General features: G+C 50.7%; 3 pseudogenes; 1 reads left to right on the top strand and 2 right to left on the bottom strand.

Annotated features, from left to right (window-relative positions):
* Nucleotides 1–1,993: 1,993 nt before the first annotated feature.
* LOC129058313 (mucin-1-like) lies at nt 1,994–7,544 on the bottom strand (annotated as a pseudogene).
* On the bottom strand, nt 4,434–6,835 carry LOC100461128 (serine/threonine-protein phosphatase 4 regulatory subunit 2-like; annotated as a pseudogene).
* Nucleotides 7,545–9,231: 1,687 nt separating the features above from the next.
* The window catches only part of LOC134759404 (succinate dehydrogenase [ubiquinone] flavoprotein subunit, mitochondrial-like), a 34,124-nt pseudogene continuing 30,862 nt past the window's right edge, over nt 9,232–12,493 (top strand).

Below are 12,493 nucleotides of genomic sequence, written 5' to 3'. Positions count from 1 at the left end.
GTTTGAGGGTCATGCAGTTGAGGACTCGGGGAGGAGTTGATGTTGTTCACGTTGAGAGTCTTTCACCTAGAGACTCAGGGAGGAGCTGATATTCTTGATTGAGGGTCATGGAGCTGGAGAGCCGGACAGGAGCTGATGTTCTAGGTAGTGGATCTTCCAGCTGCAGACCTGGAGAGGAGCTGATATTGTAGGTTGAGGGTTATGCAACTGAAGACTCGGGGAGGAGCTGGTGTCCTACTGTTAGGTTCTTGCAGCTGCATACCCAGAGAGGAGCTGATGTTCTAGATTGAGGGTCGTGCAGCTGAAGACTCAGGGAGGAGCTGGTGTTGTAGTTAGAGGTTCGTGCAGTTGAGGACTCGGGGAGGAGCCGATGTTGTTGACGTTGAGGGTCTTTCAGATGGAGACTCAGGGGGAGATGATAATCTTGATTGACCAACATGGAGCTGCAGACCTGGACAGGAGCTGGTGTTCTAGTTAGTGGATCTTCCAGCTGTAGACCCAGAGAGGAGCTGATGGTCTAGTTTTAGGTTCTTGCAGCTGCAGACCCAGAGAGGAGCTGATGTTTTTGATTGATGGTCGTGCAGCTGAAGACAAGGAGGAGCTGATGTTGTAGTTTGAGTGTCGTACAGTTGAGGACTCGAGGAGGAGCTGATGTTGTTGGCGTTGAGGGTCTTTCAGCTGGAGACTCAGAGAGGAGCTGATAATCTTGATTGAAGTTCATGAAGCTGGAGACCCGGACAGGAGCTGATGTAGTCAGTGGGTCTTCCAGCTGCGGACCTAAGGAAGATCTGATGTTCTACTGTTAGGTTCTTTCAGCTGCCCACCCGCAGAGGAGCTGATGTTCTAGATTGAGGGTCATGCAGCTGAAGACTCGGGGAGGAGCTGATGTTGTATTTTGAGGGTCGTGCAGTTGAGGACTCAGGGAGGAGCCGATGTTGTTGGTGTTGAGGGTCTTTCAGCTGGAGACTCAGGGAGGAGCTGATAATCTTGATTGAGGGTCATGGAGCTGGAGAGCCGGACAGGAGCTGATGTTCTAGTCAGTGGATCTTCCAGCTGCAGACCCACGGTGGAGCTGATGTTCTACTGTTTGGTTCTTGCAGCTGCAGACCCGAAGAGGAGGTGATGTTCTAGATTGAGGGTCATGCAGCTTAAGACTCGAGGAGTTACTGATGTTGTAGTTTGAGGGTCGTGCAGTTGAGGACTCGGGGAGGAGTTGATGTTGTTCGTGTTGAGAGTCTTTCACCTAGAGACTCAGGGAGGAGCTGATATTCTTGATTGAGGGTCATGGAGCTGGAGAACCGGACAGGAGCTGATGTTCTAGGTAGTGGATCTTCCAGCTGCAGACCTGGAGAGGAGCTGATATTGTAGATTGAGGGTTATGCAGCTGAAGACTCAGGGAGGAGCTGATGTCCTACTGTTAGGTTCTTGCAGCTGCGTACCCGGAGAGGAGCTGATGTTCTAGATTGAGGGTCATCCAGCTGAAGACTCGGGGAGGAGCTGGTGTTGTAGTTAGAGGTTCATGCAGTTGAGGACTTGGGGAGGAGCTGATGTTGTTGGCCTTGAGGGTCTTTCAGATGGAGACTCAGGGGGAGATGATAATCTTGATTGACGGACATGGAGCTGGGGACCGGGACAGGAGCTGATGTTCTAGTTAGTGGATCTTCCAGCTTCAGACCCAGAGAGGAGGTGATGTTCTAGTTTTAGGTTCTTGCAGCTGCAGACCCCGTGAGGAGCTGATGTTCTAGATTGAGGATCATGCAACTGAAGACTCGGGGAGGATCTGATGTTTTAGTTTGAGGGTCATGCCGTTCAGGACTCGAGGAGGAGCTGATGTTGAGGGCTGTGCAGCTGGAGATCTGGAGGGGGCAGATGTTCCGGTTTGTGTGCTGGGGAGCTGATTTTCCAGTTTGATGGCCATGCACCTGGAGACCCAGGGAGGGACATGAAACTGGAACATCTCCCCGCAGTGCCTCCAGCTGCATGCCTTCCAAACTGGAACATCTGTTCCCACCCGGGTCTCCAGCTGCATGGCCCTTAAACTGCACCATCGGCTACCCCCGAGTCTCCAGCTGCAAGGCCCTCAAACTGGAACATCAGCTCCCCACCGTGTCTCCAGCTGCACGGCCCTCAAACTGGAACTTCAGCTCCCCACCGGGTATCCAGCTGCACGGCCCTCAAACTGGAACTTCAGCTCCCCACCGGGTATCCAGCTGCATGGCCCTCAGACTGGAACATCAGGTCCCCACCGGGTCTCCAGCTGCATGGCCCTCAAACTGGAACGGTTTGAACTCAGCGGGGAGCTGATGTTCCAGTTTGAGGGCCATGCAGCTGGAGACCCGGCAGGGAGCTGATGTTCCCATTTGAGGGCTGTGCAGCTGGAGACCCGGGGGGAAGCTGATGTTCCAGTTGTAGGGCCATGCTGCTGGAGACCCAGGGGTGGAGCTAATGTTCCAGTTTGAGGGCTGTGCAGTTGATGATCTGGCGGGGAGCTGATGTTCAAGTTTGAGGTCTGTGCAGCTGGAGACCCGCGGGGGAGCTGATGTTCCAGTTTGATGGCCGTGCAGCTGGAGACTCTGCTGGGAGCCGATGTTGCAATTTGAGGGCCATGCAGCTGGAGACCCAGTGGGGAGCTGATGTTCCAGTTTGAGGGCCGTGCAGCTGGTGACCTGGCGGGGAGCTGATGTTCCAGTTTGAGGGCTGTGCACCTGGAGACCTGGCAGGGAGCCGATGTTCCAGTTTCAGGCCTGTGCAGCTGGATACCCAGTGGGGAGTTGATGTTCCAGTTTGAGGGCCGTGCATCTGGGGACCCGGTGGGGAGATGGTGTTGCAGGTTGAGGGCTGTGGAGCTGGAGACCCGGGGGGGAGCTGATGTTCCAGGTTGAGGCGGTGCAGCTGGAGACCCAGGGGGGAACTGATTTTGCAGTTTGAGGGCCGTGCAGCTGGATACCCTGTGGGGAGCTGATGTTCCTGTTTGAGAGCCGTGCAGCTGGAGATCTGGTGGGGAGCTGATGTTCCAGTTTGAGGGCCGTGCAGCTGGATACCCGGTGGGGAGCCGATGTTCCAGTTTGAGGGCCGTGCAGCTGGAGACCCGGGGAAGTAGGTCATGTCCGAATTCGAGTGCCGTGCAGCTGGATACCTGGTGGGGAGCTGATGTTCCAGTTTGAGGGCCATGCTGTTGGATACCCGGTGGGGAGCTGATGTTCCAGTTTGAGGGCCGTGCAGCTGGAGACCCTGTGGGGAGCTGATGTTACTGTTTGAGAGCCGTGCAGCTGGAGATCTGGTGGGGAGCTGATGTTCCAGTTTGAGGGCCATGCAGCTGGAGACCTGGCGGGGAGCTGATGTTCTGGTTTCAGGGCTATGCAGCTGGAGACCTGGGGAAGGAGGTCATGTCTGAATTTGAGGGCCGTGCAGCTCGATACCTGGTGGGCAGCTGATGTTCCAGTTTGAGGGCCATGCAGCTGGAGACCTGGTGGGGAGCTGATGTTGCAATTTGAGGGCCGTGCAGCTGGAGACCCTGTGGGGAGCTGATGTTCCTGTTTGAGGGCCTGGGAGCTGATGTTCCAGTTTAAGGCCATCCAGCTGGAGACCCGGTGGGGAGCCGATGTTTCAGTTTGAGGGCCATGCATCTGGAGACCTGGTTGGGAGCTGATGTTGCAGGTTGAGGGCCGTGGAGCTGGAGACCTGGGCGGGGAGCTGATGTTCCAGTTTGAGGGCTGTGAAGCTGGAGACCCGGGGTGGAACTGATGTTGCAGTTTGAGGGCCATGCAGCTGGATACCTGGCTGGGAGCTGAAGTTGCAGTTTGAGGGCTGTGCACCTGGAGCCCCGGGGTGGAGCTGATATTCCAGTTTGAGGGCCATGCAGCTGGAGATTTGGTGGGGAGCTGATGTTCCAGTTTGAGGGCCATGCAGCTGGAGACCCGGCGGGGAGCTCATGTTCCAGTTTGCAGGCCGTGCAGCTGGAGACCCAGCGGGGAGCTGATGTTCCAGTTTGAGGGCCGTGCAGCTGGAGATCTGGTGGGGAGCTGATGTTCCAGTTTGAGGGCCCTGCATCTGGAGACCCGTGGGGATCTGATGTTCCAGTTTGAGCGTGGTGCAGCTGGCGACCCAGGTGGGAGCTGATGTTCTAGTTTTAGGGCCGTGCAGCTGGAGACCTGGGGAGGAGCTGACGTTCCCGTTCGAGGGCTGTGCAGGTGGAGACCTGGGAAGGAGCTGATGTTGTTCTAATTTGAGTGTGGTGCAGCTGGAGATCCAGGGATGAGATGGTCCTGCGGTTCAAATATGAGGGTCCCAGAGCTGGAATCTACGTGAGGAGCCAATGCTGCCTCTGATGTCTTAGGTTGTGGAGCTGGAAACTCGCGGAGGAGCTGGTATTGGTGTTTCTAGTTGAGAGTCGTGGTATTTCCAGGGTTTCACAAAGGCCAGATTTTATTTCAGTTACTTAGAAGAGAAGAAAATGTCTTCTGAAAGAGGTGAACTAATCATTACCAATAGAAAAAGTATCCACTGTATTCATCTCTTATTGAAACAGAAAAATATAACATTTCCCCCCTTAGAATAATGTATATATATATAACTTAAATTTCCATCGTATGTAGCCGAACAATAAAATCTGGAAACCAGCATGAAACCCCATTATTCACATGTTAAAATGCTGAAACTATGACCAAAATATGAAAACTGCTAGAGCTATCAGAAAGACACAAGACAAAAAGCTTCTTGCATATGTATAAATTAAATGTGATAATCTCAAAAAACTGTTCAAAATTATAATTACTTTCCAGTTTAAAAACTTCAATCCTAAATTAAAAAAAAAAAAAATCTATACACAAACCACTGATTTGCCCAGACCAAAAAAAGAAAGAAAGAAAGAAAAATCAGCGGTAAGGTAAGCAGGACCCAGAGGAGCTGATATTCACAGTTCTTACATGTACAACTCTTTCAGGAATTATCCATAAAGTGCTTTATTTTACAACCTGCTTTTCTTGTAAAACTGAAGGTCTACTTTTTTACATAAAAGTTTTATATGGTGTTAAAACCAGAACCGTATGTAAAATACTGCATCTAAATGTTTCTACATAATCTTGTTCCATTGGTTCATCGGTGATTTCCGCGGGTTCGTCATCATTTTCCATGGAAGATTCTGAAAGAATCTCTCCAGTTTCACTGGAATTGGATCCTGCTAATTCTTCTGTTTCACGGCAGTCAGAAGAACCACTACTTTCAGGGCCTTCGTTTTCATTACCTTCAGAATGTAGTAAATCTTTCCAAGCTTGAGACACATCACATTCCTCCATCTGATTATTTTCCTCAGAAGTCTCTTCATACACAGTTGAGGCATCATCAGATTCTTGTTCTTGATTTTTTCTTTCTGGGATCATTTCTCTTGATGTCATAAAAGACTCTAAAAATAAGCAAATGTTGTACTTAAATTTTATTTTCAAAATTCCTCCACAGTTAAGTTTCATGAGTTCGGATGTTCTATAGTTCAGATCACATCCCCTGAAATTCAGCGGCAGCTACATACAGGTGGGAGAGAAGCCCAGCGTCGGCATTACAAGGAGTTCCATGATGTACAATTCTTTCATGAAAACAACGAAAGCAAGAATTTGAGGATCTCCTTACTCCTCCCTTTTATGGATGGTCTCTCAATACCTTCTTCTTCCTCTTCATCCTCTTCTTCATCCTCTTCTGTACGCGCTGCTGGGTACAACGACTTTCTTCATGTTTATCCTGAGATGAAGATGATGCTTCTGTTTCTTCTATCATAACTGAAGAAACTTCGCTGCAAGTCCTTTGACTGGCTGTTTCTCTGACTTCATCTTTTTTGTCAAACCTGAGTCTTTTTACCTCATGCCCCTCAGCTTCCACAGCATCTTCATCTGGATGTTTATTTTTCAAAGGGCTCACTGAGGAGACTTCTGATTCAGATGTTGAAGAGTCACTGTGATTTTTCTCTTCATTTTGCTGCAAATGTGCCTCTTTGCTGTCTGTGCTCTCAGGCGACCCATTTGTTGTCACGGGGGCTGACAAAGAAACCTTTGGTCGATTAAGTGGCCTGGGTGTCCGAGGCCCATTTATATTAGACCTCTCAGTATAGCTTGGTGCATTTCCAGGAAACATAACACCATTCATTCGATTTATACTATTGGGATTTTTTTTTCTGAAGAAGGATAAACACAGCTAACAACCATCACGTTCTTTTCTACTCCTCTGAGAAATTTGTCTGTTCCTGTATAGTTTCTCCTTGGATCTGTTAACAATTCACATAGTCGCTGAATAGTAAAAGGGATACCGTTAAATCCAGTGACAATTTTCAGTATTCTTTCCTTTGTTTCATCAAAGGGAATATATTCCACATTAAGGTTGGGAGGACCTCTTGGCTCAGGAGCTGAAGTTCTGAAATCGTCCATCACTTTCTCCAGTTTGAAAATAAAATAGCCTTTCAATTGGGACCACTGAATCTGTTTCTCCAGTCTTGGCTACATGACAAGGAAACCGATCCAGGACAGGACAAACTTTCTTTTTCCCCCTCTTCTCAAAGTCTTCCAGCGCCTCCTGGAGCCTCTTGACCTCCATGGCTTCCCGGAGTCCCTCACAGCCTCCGCCTCCCTCCGCGGGTCTCTTGGGGACCGGAACGCCTCCCCCCACCCCCCCACGTCCTCCCACTCCCTCGCACACACTCCAGCTCGCAGGCCAAGTGGGGTGGGGGGGAACGAAGGGAGCCAGGGAAACGTGTGAGAGAGGGAGACCGACAGAGCGAGCACCTCCCCAAGCCGCTACCACCAACCCTCCAACATGGCGCCTGGCACGTCACCCTAAAAAGTTATTTCTTGGAGAAGTGACGGATGACAGAGATTAATCTGAGAGTTACTATTAATGGAGAAACTTAGAACTTACCATTTTTCCTGTGAGGTTTTGGTGCTGATACTGCTATTCTGTGAGTTCTGGCAATTGAGTCCATTCCCACAGCCTGGTGATGCAGCAGGTGTCACAGAAGGACCCTGTCCCAGCTGGTCCTGCTCCACTGCTATGATGGTGTGGCCTCTGATCTGTGACCGTGTCTTGAGGGGAGACCAGGCCCTTGATCACAAGCGTATCCATGGTGAGGTTCTGTGGATGGAAGCTCATGGATGTTCCTTCCTGATGTTCATCTGCCACCTTGCTATTTAATGCATCTTGTTTATAACTGTCTTCCAAATATTGGATAGAAATAAAGCATTTGTACAGTATGGGTAAGGTATAAAGAATATTGACACATTGGACACAGTGGACCTCCACCAGGTTTAGGGAGTAGAATCTGAAGACACATAACTTTGGATGCTCCCTGGAGGCCCTGCCTGAGTCCTAGTCCCTTCCCTTCTCCTACGGAGGGAATCACTTCCTGCTTTAGTCTTTATTATTCCCACACTTTCCTTCATAGTAAGTTTCTTTCACCATGATGTGTACATCCCTAAAAAATATGCCATTTAGTTTCGGAACTTTGTTTTGTTTTTGAGGCAGGGTCTTGCTCTGTTGCCTCGGCTGTAGTTTTGAACTTTGATGTGAGGAAATTCTCCTGCGTGGCTGCTCCTACACTGCAGAGCTCTGAGCATCTGCTCCATATCTAGTTTTGTCCTCCATTCCCTCCCTGAGACCCACCCACACTGACATGGTTCATTTTCATTGCTGCGTGATTTCCCGTCGTCTGAGGGGAACATGGGAAATGTCTTCATCTTCCTGTGGATGAGTGTTTGGCCAGGTGGGAGCCCTGAGGACTGTGTTTTGTTGGGAACGTTCTTGAGCATTTCTTTTGTACCCAAGTGCAAGTTTCTTCTGGTCAGTAGCTTTCAAATTTTAAAATTTCATCCCAGGTAAGAAATGTAATTTTCCTGATAACCCACAACACACACTCTTTCATATACAAGCATAACAGAAATACACTTCACAACCATTCTTAGCAGTGCCTGGTGTTCCTGCTTCTCTCCATTCTCCCCAACACTGGCATGGATTGGGTTGTGGGATTTTTGCCCGTCTGGTGGGTGTCACGTGATATGTCCCCCTGTTAGGCTGAGCCCCTCTTCATGTTTTCATTAGCCATTCCTCCACATTTCCTCTTCTGTGGAGGGCCGGTTCAGCTCTTTTGCCCAGTTTCTGTTAAGTTGTTTGAATTTTTGCACTTTTCCTTTATTATTCCTATTACTATGTTTTTGAGACAGAGTCTCACTCTGTCACCCAGGCTGGAGTGCAGTGGCGCAATCTCAGCTCACTGTAACCTCCATCTTCTGGGTTCAAATGATTCTCCTGCCTCAGCCTCCCAAGTGGCTGGGATTACAGGCACGCACCACCATGCCCAGCTAATTTTTATATTTTTACTAGAGATGGGGTTTCACCATGTTGTCCAGGCTGGTCTGAAATGCCTGATCTCAGGTGATTCTCCCACCTCAGCCTCCCAAAGTGCTGGGATTATAGGCATGAGCCACCATGCCCAGCCTGCCTTTTTCTTTTTCAAAAGGACTCTTTCTAGATTATACCTATTCATTCCGGTGACTATATGTGTGGCAAAGATGGGTTTGAATCCACCAGGATAAACGTGCCAGATCTCCTCTCCGATGGGAGAAGAGACAGAGAGGGATAGAAGGGTGCAGAGAATCAGAGCCAGGAGGAGGCCGAGTCAGGCGGGGGTTGCAGGCTGCTGTGAGGACTTGGCTCCTTCTCTGAGTCGGGTGGGATTAGCAGGGGATTTGAACAGAGGAACCGTGGGATCTCCCTTATGCATTTCTGCCATGGTTGGCTCAGCTGAACGCACCTCTTGAACAAGACTTGGCCTTGGACACCCAGAGGCCCTTGGTTGAGGGTTTACCTCTTGGCATGGCCACTGACACATCCATGTTTGGCTCCCACACGGCTGGGTGGCCCCAAGACCTGCTCTGCCTGGGCTTCTCATTGGTGGCATTTCTCAAGTTTGTCCCCTCTCAAGTCTGCCCCATCCGGAAAACCAAACACCTCTCTCTCCTACATGGAAACCCCCGTCAGCACCTCCTCCTGACTCACAGGGCATCCCGTCAACATCACAGTCCTGACCTTCCCACACAGACAAGCTCATGGGACCCCCTGATGGACCAGGACAGTGCCAGCACTAAGACGTGCCCTGAAACTCACAGGAAGAGCGGACCAAGAAGACGGGAACAGCACGGGGCACTGGGAGCTGCAAACGCCCACGATACTGTGAGAGATGGAGAAAGGTATGGCCATGGCTGACACAAAATGTTACTCAACATTTATTAAAGGCCTAAATGGAGAACATAATGCTATCAAACCCTTAGGTAAAAACACGGGAAAATTTGTATGGCCTGGGGTTAGACAAAAAGTTCTTAGACATGACACCAAAAGCATGATTCATAAAAGATTGACAAATTCAATTTAGTCATAAATTTAAAAGTATAATTCTATAAAGCAATATAAAAATCTAAAGAGAATAAAACAAAAACTATGGTCTAGAAAAAAACATTTGTGAATCACACATCTCACAACGTACTGGCACGCAGAATATATGAAGAACCATCAAAACTTAACCGTAAGAAAGTAAAAACCCCAGTATTAAAGAGAGGGCAAATATTTGAATGGAGGCCTCATCAAAGAAGGTATAAGGAGGGCATATTGCCCGAGAAAGAGGCTCAACATCATAGAGATGATGGGGAAATGCCAGTCAACAGTACCTCTGCAAATCTATTAAAATGGGTAAAAACAGACAAAAACCATGGGCCAACCCAGGTTCTAGTGATGATGCAGAGGAATTGGGACCCTCATAAGCTGCAGTGGGAATGGGAGGGGTCCCGCCATGCTGCAAAGTGGTCCGGGAGTTTCTTATGAAGTTAAGCACATCCTTACCACGTCATCCAGCAACCCTGCTCCTGAAATGTCCCCCAAGAGAAAACTTAAACGTGCACACACAAACCTGCACACAAGTGTTTAGGCCTCATTCCTCATTGCCAATAACTGGAAGAAAACAAAATGTCCATCGGCAGGAGCAAGAGAAGGCATAAACCAACGCGGATGCCTCCACGTAGGGGGCACCAACCAACAGTGGAAAGATGCACCCAAATGCCCCAGGTCTCCCAGGCCACATGCCCAGTGAAGGAAGCTAGTTTTGGTGGGCAGAGGCTGAAGGATGCCAACACATGACATCTTGGAGAAGACAGTGTACCATGTTGGGGAGCAGGGCAGTGGTTTCGAGGGGCTACGGGTGGAGGGGCGAATGGAGGAGCTCTCTGGGGTGATGGCGTGAGCACCTGCACCTCACTGTGGGCTGCTGTGGCTGAGGGGCTGCGCAGCAAACACTGGCTTCAGTACAGGCAGACTGAAGGAGGAAGGCTCCCACAACTCAAAGACAGAGGGTGTCACCTCCATGAAACAAAAACATATTAAAAAAAAGCTCTTAACATTAAGAAAAAAGCACAAAAAGTATTTCATAAGCACATTGACTTTGAGTTGACATGATCTACCTGGGAGCATGGAACTGAAACCACAGGCTTGGCAATCCCAGAGGGAGAGGGTGGAGGGTTTAGACCTCAGTTGAAGGGCTCAGTACCTGGCTATAGGAAATAACATTTAAAAAGCAGCAGGGTGGAAATAATTTCTGCTGATGAGGTTGCATTTCTCCAGATAGCCGGCAGAGTAAATGTAGTCTTGCTCTGTTGCCCAGGCTGGAGTGCAGTGGCGCCATCTCCACTCACTGTCAGCTCCGTGGGAGAATCTCTTGAACCCTAGAGGCAGAGGTTGCAGTGAGCTGAGATCGCGGCACTCCACTCCAGCCTGGGCAACAAGAGCGAAACTCCGTCTCAAACAAAACAAAATTAGATAACTAACCCAGGACTAAAACAGCGTAACTTTAAAAAAAAAAAAAAAAGTCTAGGAGGTATTATGTTCATTACCTGCAAGCCAATAGAGGCCACGTCTGGGGCATACATCTAAAAAAAAATCCTAAAGTTATGGTCACAAATATGTTGTGTACGGTGTTATTAAGAGCAAAAATGGGAAACAACCCAAATATCAATAAAATGGGACTGAACCCTGGCAAATTTACTAAAATAAGTCAAAATTGTTAAACATTATGCACAAGACGAAGATTTTAATAATTTAAAGTGAAAAGACAGGAAACATAATTACTAATGATTATCGGTTTATTTTTAATGCCACTTCATTCCACAAAAAGGTTTCAGATATCTTACAGAAAGACACACTAGAAATATTAAAATACTATCTGAACCAGAAGCAAAATCAGGGTAAGCTAGCAGAAAGGCATATAAGCCAAAGGGCTCTACCCAGCTTTCAAAGCTGACCACGGCCGTGCGCAGTGGCTCTGTCTGTAATCTCCGCACTTGGGGAGGCCGAGGAGGGAGGATCGCTTGAGGCCACAAGTTCGAGACCAGCCTGGGCAACAGAGCAAGACCCTGCCTCTACAAAGGCGTGGCGTGGTGCGCAGGCGCGGTGTCCCCCACTACCGCCCCCCTTTGACCCGGGAGTGGTGCGCGGGCCCGGTTTCCCCCCAGCTCTACCCCGGTGTGGTGCGCAGGCGCAGTCTGCGCGGGGACTGCGGGACTGCGCGGCGGCGACTACAGACGTTTCGGGGGTCCGGGGCCTGTGGCGGCTGCTAAGCGCTCCGCGCCTGGCGCTGGCCAAGGCGGTGAGTCCGTGCGGCGGACCGGGGCAGGGCAGGCGGGGGGCGAGGCGGCGGTATGAATGGGACGGTCCCCAGCGGGTCCGAGCGGAGCGGGCGCCGGGTCCCCGCGCTCCCTGCCCGGGGATCGGGAAGGGGCTGGGAGAGCTCGGGCCGGTGCGAGGGGGAGCCGCGGGGTGTACTCGGGGGCCTGGGGAGCTCGGTCCTTAGCAGGTAGTCCGCGTCCCGGTGAAGGTCACGACCCCGCGGGCTTGCTGGGCGTCCCCTCCGCCGCTTTGGTCCGGGCCTGGGGTCCGGCGACTTCGCGGGCTGAGGTAGCCCCTCGCCTCAGTGCCTGGCGGGTGGACTCGGGGAGGAGTCGTGTCTGCCGAAGGTCACCGGGTTGGAGCCCTGGCTGGGCCGGGAGTCTGAGGACCTCTGTGAGGGTTGTCCTGAGGGGCCGCCCGCATCCGGTGGGTGGGGCTGGCGAGGCGGGTGAAACCGCCCGGGTGGGTGCGAGGAGTGGCCGGGCTTGGCCGCGTGGGCGTCCGGTGGGAAGCGCGGCGCGCCCGACCTTGGGCTTGCAGTTCCCGTTTCCAGAAAGCGCAAATCTGTGCATGTCCACTTCGGGACCTTGTAAGCTAAGGGCCTCTACTTTGGGTCCTGTTTGGTGGCCCTTGTGCCACCAAAAACGTGCCAGTGTTTAAAAGCAGCTGTGCCAGTTTTTAAAAATGAGACGGAGAGCTCAGGGCACTGACCGAGTGAGGACTCCAGGACCTGTGCTTGCCTGTGCGCTGAGTACCTGGAGGGCCGGGCTCCGCTTAGGCCAGGACGATGGTCAGGGTTATACTTCCCTGA

The sequence above is a fragment of the Pongo abelii genome, chromosome 2 (genome assembly GCF_028885655.2).
Source record: "Pongo abelii isolate AG06213 chromosome 2, NHGRI_mPonAbe1-v2.0_pri, whole genome shotgun sequence".
In the NCBI taxonomy this organism is placed as follows: Eukaryota; Metazoa; Chordata; class Mammalia; order Primates; family Hominidae; genus Pongo; species Pongo abelii.
The sequence above is the reverse complement of the archived record's forward strand: the minus strand, read 5'-3'. Positions and strand labels throughout refer to the sequence as shown.